Genomic DNA, 10,661 nt, shown 5'->3' with positions numbered 1-10,661 from the left:
GTGATAGCTAGTTCAAATATTTACCTCATCCATTTATTGTAAACGCCTAAAGGCAAGAGCTATATCGTTTTTTATCTTCATGCATCATTATCTATGACTGTGACCAAGTATTTGCTTAATAATATTAAATTAATGAATAAATGAAGTGAAAATAAAATCTGCTTCCCCTGTAGGCACACCCATAAATTCCTGCTTTCAAGGGTAGAAAATAGAAACCTCGCAGGGTACTTCAAACTGAGTGGATTAAGGAGTTGGTTACACAGGTGTAGGAAGGCTCAGTGTGTAAAAAGGTGATATATACCTAAGTCAGATGATTGTAAGATGTTAGAGCAATACCAGGAGAGACAGGATTATGGTACCTAGGAGTTTGATGGAAGGACTCAATGGGCCTGGTGCTTTGGAACTGAAGGGACACTACAATTTGTACCGGGATCTCTGAACAGGGTGTGTGGTCTAGTGAGAGTCAGACCTCTGAAGACAGTGTTGCCTAGTGGGCACTCAGATTGCTGATGTGGAAAGACAGGTAGGTGTTAAATGGTCTCAGACCATGGCCCAGTGGGAAAGCACATGGCTTGGCTCTCCAACTACTAAGATAGGATTGTTGGCTATTGTTGGTACCTTGAGGGTACTTGGAGAAGCTGGGCCTAGGAGTGTTGAAGGAAGGAAGGATGGGTCAACAGTCTACAGCTAATGCCCAGAGGAGGTGGAGACAGGAAGGCGGTCTTTCTTTCTTTCTCTTGCTTACAGTTCTGCACTGAAGAATTAACTACATTTTTCTTCTAATGCAATTTTCCTCCATTGACAGATCTTAACAGGAAGCCAACTGGCAAGGAAGCTTAGGAACTGTACTTTGGAGAATTTCATCTCCACCATTTCAGAACAGTACACAGAAGGTTGGACTGGTTTCTGAAAGACAGTAAGTAGCTCCAAAGTGGGATGTGTTAAAGATTTCCTATCCTTCCCAAAGTTGAATTTGTAGTCCTGAAATACAATTGAAAAAATCTCTCTCTGCTTTAAGGACCTGATTCAGATTTTCTGCACAAATACTTGAAATTTATGTAATACCTCATGATTTTTCATTGTAGTTTCACATACATTACCTCTTTTTGAGCTTTACAACACCAATAATTATCTCCATCTTACATGTGAGTTTAGAGCATACTGTAGTTCTTAGACTTTTTGTTTTGTTTTGTTTTTTTTGGTTATTTTCTTGCTTTCAAATTTGATTCAAAATATTTTTAGATTTACAAAAATTTTCAAAATAATATAGCAGTGTATTACCAACAGCAATGTATGAGTATACCTATTTACCCAGCCTTGTTAACAGCTTGTGTTTGGACACTTCCAAAGTTTTGACATTCTGAAATATCTCAGTGTTGTTTTAATTTACATATCCTTACTTATGAATGAGTTTGGACATTTTTTTCATAACTTCAGGATTAGTCCTATTTATTTCTTATGAATTGTCTATTTATATGTTATTTTCTCATTTTTCTGTCTGATTGGATCTGTTCTTCCATTTTAAAGAATTGTTTATATATTGAGAATTTTAGTCCTTTGTAATGTATGTTGAAAATATTTTCAGTTGCTTTTGGACTTTAACCATGGTATTCTTTGTGATAAAATATATTTTTTCTTTTTAAATTGTTATATAGTCAAATCTATCCTTTTTTTTTTTTTTTTTAAATTGTCCCTGGATTTGGAGTTGACATTAAAAACTTCTTAGATTGTAGTTCAAGAGGATTCTTCCATGCTTACCTATACTACTTTCATGGTTTCAAATTTTACATGTAGATCTCTAAACTATTTACGATTTATTTCAGTATATGGTACAAAATATGCATGTGATTTTCTCTTTTCCCAAATGACTATCATGTTGTTCTAGCAAAACTTATTAACTGTCTTTCCCCTGATGATTCAAGAAGACATCTTTATCATATGCTAAATTTCTGTGTTTATATGTATGTGTATCTCCATATATTTGGACCTATTCTACTTCTGGGCTTTTTATTTATTTCACTGGTATATGGGTCTTCATGAGCCAGTACTAAACTATTTTAATTATAGACACTCTCCTCTCTTTAAATATCTGGTTGGGTTAATTACACCTCATAATTTTTCTTCTTCAGTGTTGCCCTGAATATTTTTACATTTAAATATGAATTATACCATCAATTTTCTAATTTAATTGAGAAAAAAACACTTGTTAGTGTTTTTATTGGGATTGTATTACATTTATAAATTAGGGAACACTGACATCTTTATTATGCTGCATTATTCTATTTAAGAACAAATGATGTTTTCCCATTTGTTAAAATTTTACTTTTGTGTCTTCTAAGGGCTTTTAAAGATTTTTGTCATAAAATCGAATAGGTTGGGCACATTTCTTTTTTAAGTTTATTCCCAAGTATTTAATCTCCTCTTCTGCTATTATAGATGGTTTATCTAACATGTATCTTCACTTGGTTATTGTTTGTATATTTAAAGGCCATTAATTTTTTTTTTTATTTTTTATTTTTTATAAACATATATTTTTATCCCCAGGGGTACAGGTCTGTGAATCACCAGGTTTACACACTTCACAGCACTCACCAAAACACATACCCTCCCCAATGTCCATAATCCCACCCCCTTCTCCCAAACCCCCTCCCCCCAGCAACCCTCAGTTTGTTTTGTGAGATTAAGAGTCACTTATGGTTTGTCTCCCCCCCAATCCCATCTTCTTTCATTTATTCTTCTCGTACCCACTTAAGCCCCCATGTTGCATCACCACTTCCTCATATCAGGGAGATCATATGATAGTTGTCTTTCTCCGCTTGACTTATTTCGCTAAGCATGATACGCTCTAGTTCCATCCATGTTGTCGCAAATGGCAAGATTTCATTTCTTTTGATGGCTGCATAGTATTCCATTGTGTATATATACCACTTCTTCTTGATCCATTCATCTGTTGATGGACATCTAGGTTCTTTCCATAGTTTGGCTATTGTGGACATTGCTGCTATAAACATTCGGGTGCACGTGCCCCTTTGGATCACTACGTTTGTATCTTTAGGGTAAATACCCAATAGTGCAATTGCTGGGTCATAGGGCAGTTCTATTTTCAACATTTTGAGGAACCTCCATGCTGTTTTCCAGAGTGGCTGCACCAGCTTGCATTTCCACCACCAACAGTGTAGGAGGGTTCCCCTTTCTCCGCATCCTCGCCAGCATCTGTCATTTCCTGACTTGTTGATTTTAGCCATTCTGACTGGTGTGAGGTGATATCTCATTGTGGTTTTGATTTGTATTTCCCTGATGCCGAGTGATATGGAGCACTTTTTCATGTGTCTGTTGGCCATATGGATGTCTTCTTTGCAGAAATGTCTGTTCATGTCCTCTGCCCATTTCTTGATTGGATTATTTGTTCATTGGGTGTTGAGTTTGCTAAGTTTTTTATAGATTCTGGACACTAGTCCTTTATCTGATATGTCGTTTGCAAATATCTTCTCCCATTCTGTCAGTTGTCTTTTGATTTTGTTAACTGTTTCCTTTGCTGTGCAAAAGCTTTTGATCTTGATGAAATCCCAATAGTTCATTTTTGCCCTTGCTTCCCTTGCCTTTTGCTTTGTTCCTAGGAAGATGTTGCTGCGGCTGAGGTCGAAGAGGTTGCTGCCTGTGTTCTCCTCAAGGATTTTGATGGATTCCTTTCTCACATTGAGGTCCTTCATCCATTTTGAGTCTATTTTTGTGTGTGGTGTAAGGAAATGGTCCAATTTCATTTTTCTGCATGTGGCTGTCCAATTTTCCCAGCACCATTTATTGAAGAGGCTGTCTTTTTTCCATTGGACATTCTTTCCTGCTTTGTCGAAGATGAGTTGACCATAGAGTTGAGAGTCTATTTCTGGGCTCTCTATTCTGTTCCATTGATCTATGGGTCTGTTTTTGTGCCAGTACCATGCTGTCTTGATGATGACAGCTTTGTAATAGAGCTTGAAGTCCGGGATTGTGATGCCACCAAACGTTGGCTTTCTTTTTCAATATCCCTTTAGCTATTCGAGGTCTTTTCTGGTTCCATATAAATTTTAGAATTATTTGTTCCATTTCTTTGAAAAAGATGGATGGTACTTTGATAGGAATTGCATTAAATGTGTAGATTGCTTTAGGTAGCATAGACATTTTCACAATATTTATTCTTCCAATCCAGGAGCATGGAACATTTTTCCATTTCTTTGTGTCTTCCTCAATTTCTTTCATGAGTACTTTATAGTTTTCTGAGTATAGATTCTGTGTCTCTTTGGTTAGGTTTATTCCTAGGTATCTTATGGTTTTGGGTGCAATTGTAAATGGGATTGACTCCTTAATTTCCCTTTCTTCTGTCTTGCTGTTGGTGTAGAGAAATGCAACTGATTTCTGTGCATTGATTTTATATCCTGACACTTTACTGAATTCCTGTATAAGTTCTAGCAGTTTTGGAGTGGAGTCTTTTGGGTTTTCCACATATAGTATCATATCATCTGCGAAGAGTGATAATTTGACTTCTTCTTTGCCGATTTGGATGCCTTTAATTTCCTTTTGTTGTCTGATTGCTGAGGCTAGGACCTCTAGTACTATGTTGAATAGCAGTGGTGATAATGGACATCCCTGCCGTGTTCCTGACCTTAGCGGAAAAGCTTTCAGTTTTTCTCCATTGAGAATGATATTTGCGGTGGGTTTGATATTGAGGTATGTGCCCTCTATCCCTACACTTTGAAGAGTTTTGATCAGGAAGGGATGCTGTACTTTGTCAAATGCTTTTTCCGTATCTATTGAGAGTATCATATGGTTCTTGTTCTTTCTTTTATTGCTGTGTTGTATCACATTGACTGATTTGTGGATGTTGAACCAACCTTGCAGCCCTGGAATAAATCCCACTTGGTCGAGGTGAATAATCTTTTTAATGTACTGTTGAATCCTATTGGCTAGTATTTTGTTGAGTATTTTCGCATCTGTGTTCATCAAGGATATTGGTCTATAGCTCTCTTTTTTGGTGGGATCCTTGTCTGGTTTTGGGATCAAGGTGATGCTGGCCTCATAAAATGAGTTTGGAAGTTTTCCTTCCATTTCTATTTTTTGGAACAGTTTCAGGAGAATAGGAATTAGTTCTTCTTTAAATGTTTGGTAGAATTCCCCCGGGAAGCCATCTGGCCCTGGGCTTTTGTTTGTTTGGAGATTTTTAATGACTGTTTCAATCTCCTTACTGGTTATGGGTCTATTCAGGCTTTCTATTTCTTCCTCGTTCAGTTGTGGTAGTTTATATGTTTCTAGGAATGCATCCATTTCTTCCAGATTGTCAAATTTATTGCCATAGAGTTGCTCATAGTATGTTCTTATAATAGTTTGTATTTCTTTGGTGTTAGTTGTGATCTCTCCTCTTTCATTCATGATTTTGTTTATTTGGGTCCTTTCTCTTTTCTTTTTGATAAGTCGGGCCAGGGGTTTATCAATTTTATTAATTCTTTCAAAGAACCAGCTCCTAGTTTTGTTGATTTGTTCTATTGTTTTTTTGGTTTCTATTTCATTGATTTCTGCTCTGATCTTTATGATTTCTCTTCTCCTGCTAGGCTTAGGGGTTCTTTCTTGTTCTTTCTCCAGCTCCTTTAGGTGTAGGGTTAGATTGTGTACCTGAGACCTTTCTTGTTTCTTGAGAAAGGCTTGTACCGCTATATATTTTCCTCTCAGGACTGCCTTTGTTGTGTCCCACAGATTTTGAACCGTTGTATTTTCATTATCATTTGTTTCCATGATTTTTTTCAATTCTTCTTTAATTTCCCGGTTGACCCATTCATTCTTTAGAAGGATGCTGTTTAGTCTCCATGTATTTGGGTTCTTTTCAAACTTCCTTTTGTGGTTGAGTTCTAGCTTTAGAGCATTGTGGTCTGAAAATATGCAGGGAATGATCCCAATCTTTTGATACCAGTTGAGTCCTGATTTAGGACCGAGGATGTGATCTATTCTGGAGAATGTTCCATGTGCACTAGAAAAGAATGTGTATTCTGTTGCTTTGGGATGAAATGTTCTGAATATATCTGTGATGTCCATCTGGTCCAGTGTGTCGTTTAAGGCCTTCATTTCCTTGCTGATCTTTTGCTTGGATGATCTGTCCATTTCAGTGAGGGGAGTGTTAAAGTCCCCTACTATTATTGTATTATTGTTGATGTGTTTCTTTGATTTTGTTATTAATTGGTTTATATAGTTGGCTGCTCCCACGTTGGGGGCATAGATATTTAAAATTGTTAAATCTTCTTGTTGGACAGACCCTTTGAGTATGATATAGTGTCCTTCCTCATCTCTTATTATAGTTTTTGACTTAAAATCTAATTGATCTGATATAAGGATTGCCACTCCTGCTTTCTTCTGATGTCCATTAGCATGGTAAATTCTTTTCCACCCCCTCACTTTAAATCTGGAGGTGTCTTCGGGCTTAAAATGAGTTTCTTGGAGGCAACATATTGGTGGGTTTTGTTTTTTTATCCATTCTGATAGCCTGTGTCTTTTGACAGGGGCATTTAGCCCATTAACATTCAGGGTAACTATTGAGAGATATGAATTTAGGGCCATTGTATTGCCTGTAAGGTGACTGTTACTGTATATGGTCTCTGTTCCTTTCTGATCTACCACTTGTAGGCTCTCTCTTTGCTTAGAGGACCCCTTTCAAGATTTCCTGTAGAGCTGGTTTGGTGTTTGCAAATTCTTTCAGTTGTTGTTTGTCCTGGAAGCTTTTAATCTCTCCTTCTATTTTCAATGATAGCCTAGCTGGATATAGTATTCTTGGCTGCATGTTTTTCTCGTTTAGTGCTCTGAAAATGTCATGCCAGCTCTTTCTGGCCTGCCAGGTCTCTGTGGATAAGTCAGCTGCCAATCTAATATTTTTACCATTGTATGTTACAGACTTCTTTTCCCGGGCTGCTTTCAGGATTTTCTCTTTGTCACTGAGACTTGTAAATTTTACTATTAGGTGACGGGGTGTGGGCCTATTCTTATTGATTTTGAGGGGCGTTCTCTGAACCTCCTGAATTTTGATGCTTGTTCCCTTTGCCATATTGGGGAAATTCTCCCCAATAATTCTCTCCAGTATACCTTCTGCTCCCCTCTCTCTTTCTTCTTCTTCTGGAATCCCAATTATTCTAATGTTGTTTCGTCTTATGGTGTCACTTATCTCTCGAATTCTCCCCTCTTGGTCCAGTAGTTGTTTGTCCCTCTTTTGGTCAGCTTCTTTATTCTCTGTCATTTGGGCTTCTATATCACTAATTCTTTCTTCTGCCTCATTTATCCTAGCAGTGAGAGCCTCCATTTTTTATTGCACCTCATTAATAGCTTTTTTTATTTCAACTTGATTAGATTTTAGTTCTTTTATTTCTCCAGAAAGGGCTTTTATATCTCTCGAGAGGGTTTCTCTAATATCTTCCATGCCTTTTTCGAGCCCGGCTAGAACCTTGAGAATTGTCATTCGGAACTCTAGATCTGACATATTACCAATGTCTGTATTGATTAGGTCCCTAGCCTTCGGTACTGCCTCTTGTTCTTTTTTTTGTGTTGAATTTTTCCGTCTTGTCATTTTGTCCAGAGAAGAGTATATGAAGGGGCAAGTAAAATACTAAAAGGGTGGCAACAACCCCAGGAAAATATGCTTTTACCAAATTAGAAGAGATCCAAAATCGTGAGGGGGGAGAAAGGGGATAAAAAGAGGTTCAAAAAGGAAGAAAGAAAAAAAAGAAAAAAAAAAAAAGAAAAAAGAAAGAAAAAAAAGAATTAAAAAAAAAACACCTAGGAAAAATATAAAAAAGAAAAAATATATGTATTAGATAAACTAGTAAAGAATCGTTAAAAAAGAAAAAGGTAACAGTTAAAAAAAATTTTTACCCGAAGGCGAGAAAAAAAGAAAACAAAAAATGAAAAAGAAAAAAATTAACCGCAAGACTAAAAAAAATCACAGGGAAAAAGCCATGAGTTCCGTGCTTTGCTTTCTCCTCCTCTAGAATTCTGCTGCTCTCCTTGGTATTGAAACCGCACTCTTTGGTAGGTGAACTTGGTCTCGGCTGGTTTTCTTGTTGATCTTCTGGGGGAGGGGCCTGTTGTAGTGATTCTCAAGTGTCTTTGCCCCAGGCGGAATTACACCGCCCTTACCCGGGGCCGGGATGAGTAATCCGCTTGGGTTTGCTTTCAGGAGCTTTTGTTCCCTGAGCGCTTTCCGTAGAGTTCCGGAGGACGGGAATACAAATGGCGGCCTCTTGGTCTCCGGCCTGGAGGAGCCGAGAGCCCAGGGCCACACTCCTCAGTGCACGCTCAGAGAACCGCGCCCAGTTACTCCCGTCTGCCTGACCTCCAGCCGCGCTCTGAGCTCACCGAGCCTGTGACCGGTTCAAGGTCACCCCGAGCTGTGAGCTTACTGTCGGCTCTGTCTCTGTAGCCGGCTTTCCCGTTCCAATACCTGCAAGCTCTGCGACACTCAGACACCCCGATCCTTCTGTGACCCTGCGGGACCTGAGGCCCCGCTGACCCCGTGTGGGCTTTGCCCCGGGTAGCCTGTGGGGCGATGTCCCTCAGCGGAACAGACTTTTAAAAGTCCTGATTTTGTGCGCGGTTGCTCCGCCGCTTGCCGGGAGCCGGCCCCTCCCCCCGGGGTCTATCTTCCCGTCGCTTTGGATTCACTTCTCCACCGGTCCTACCTTTCAGAAAGTGGTTGTTTTTCTGTTTCCAGAATTGCTGTTCTTCTTCTCTTCGATCTGCCCATGGATTTTCAGGTGTTTGCAATCTGTAGATAAGCTCTCTAGCTGATCTCCGGCTAGCTGAAGTAGTCTCGGCCTGCTACTTCTCCGCCATCTTGACTCCTCCCCAAGTCCATTAATTTTTTATGTCAATTTCATATCCTGCTACCTTACTGAATTATTTTTGAGGTAGTTTTATGATTGATTCTAAGATTTCCTGGATATGTTATTATCATCTATAAATAAAAATCATTTCACTTGTTTTTCAGCCCATTCTTATGCCTTTAATTTATTTTGTTTTTATCAGCTAATACCTCTAGTACAATGTAGAATAGTTATGGGATAATGGGATACTTTTGTTGTTCCTGTTTTTAGAGAAACATCTCCATTGTTTCTCCACTAAATTAGATACTAGCTTAAGACTAACGTATAATATTTCTAATATTAAGAAAGTATTCAGCAGTTCTTATTTTTGAGGTTTTTTTTTTAAATCATGGATGGATTTCAGTTTTGTCAAAGGCTCTCTTCTTATCAATGGCAACAATTCTATGATTTTTCCCCCTTCGACTTATTAAAGTGGTATATGTTATTAATGGATTTCCTAAGATTGAACCAACTTGCATTTTTAAAATAAAGTCAGCTGTTGATTATTATCTTCTTAATCTGGTGTTGGGTTCTGTTTGGTAGGATTTAATTTAATGTTTTTGTATGTATATACACTAGTGATAATGGTCTTTAATTTTCTGTATTTTTACTGTCTTTATCAGGTTCAGGTATCAGTGTAATAATTGTGTCATAAAAGGATTTGAACATTTCCTTCCTTTTTTCTGGAATAATTTAGAGAGCATTGGGTCTATCTGGTCTTTGAAGTTTGGTAGAATTCTCCTGTGAAAACATCTGAGGTTTGTACCTTTCTCAGACTAGTTGCTGTAGTGAGTGGAATAGTGGCCCCTCAAATACTGTGTTCTAGTCCTGATCCTCAGAACATGTGGTGGTGACCTTGTTTGGAAAAAGAGTCTTTGGGTCTTTGCAGATAAAATTAAAGATCTCAAGATGAGAATCCCCCCCAGATTAGAATGGACTCTAAATCCAATGGTGGGTGCCCTTTCAAGAAAGGGAAAAGAAGACACAAGACACAGAGGAGAAGGCCATGTGAAGACAGAAGTAGAGAATGGTGTAACTGCCATAAGCTAAGTAATGCCAGGAGCCACTGGAGGCTGCAAAAGGCAACAATAGGTTCTATCCTAGAAACTTCAGAGGGAATGTGGCCCTGATGATGCTTTGGTTTCAGATTTGTGGCCTTCAGAACTGTGTGAGAATTAATTTCTCTTGTTTCAAACCAAATTTGTGATCATTTGTTACAGCAGACCAGAAAAGCAAATACAGTTCCTTAATAATTTCACTTCTTTTATGGAGATGGTCTTTTAAAGCATTCTAATGCTAATGGGATCAAATCTGGTAGTCCGTGTTTCCCTAGGAGATTGATTCATTTTGCCTAAGTTTTTAAATGTATTTGCATAAATATCTGTATAATATTACCTGATGATTTAATGTTTTTTCTTCTGTTTCAGTGTTTTTCTCATGATATTATTTTTCGTGTTTATACTTTTTTGTTATTGATCAGCTCATCTAATGATAGCTACGTTTTTAATTTTTTCATAAAAACAGGATTTTTTTTTTAATTTTTTATTTTTTATAAACATATATTTTTATCCCCAGGGGTACAGGTCTGTGAATCACCAGGTTTACACACTTCACAGCACTCACCAAAGCACATACCTTCCCCAATGTCCATAATCCCACCCCCTTCTCCCAAACCCCCTCCCCCCGGCAACCCTCAGTTTGTTTTGTGAGATTAAGAGTCACTTATGGTTTGTCTCCCTCCCAATCCCATCTTGTTTCATTTATTCTTCTTCTACCCACTTAAGCCTCCAT

The 10,661-nt window shown here is 38.0% G+C and overlaps 1 long non-coding RNA gene across 1 annotated transcript; it reads left to right on the top strand.

The window, feature by feature from the left end:
* The first annotated feature begins 253 nt into the window (after nucleotides 1–253).
* LOC106003762 lies at nucleotides 254–3,660 on the top strand. The gene is made up of 3 exons (XR_006604143.1): nucleotides 254–523; nucleotides 806–916; nucleotides 3,618–3,660. It is a non-coding gene; the product is annotated as an uncharacterized LOC106003762 (long non-coding RNA).
* Nucleotides 3,661–10,661: the final 7,001 nt, after the last annotated feature.

Source organism: Mustela putorius, unplaced genomic scaffold (assembly GCF_011764305.1).
Source record: "Mustela putorius furo isolate JIRA1106 unplaced genomic scaffold, ASM1176430v1.1 tig00003983_pilon_pilon_pilon, whole genome shotgun sequence".
Classification (NCBI taxonomy): domain Eukaryota; kingdom Metazoa; phylum Chordata; class Mammalia; order Carnivora; family Mustelidae; genus Mustela; species Mustela putorius.
The sequence above is the reverse complement of the archived record's forward strand: the minus strand, read 5'-3'. Positions and strand labels throughout refer to the sequence as shown.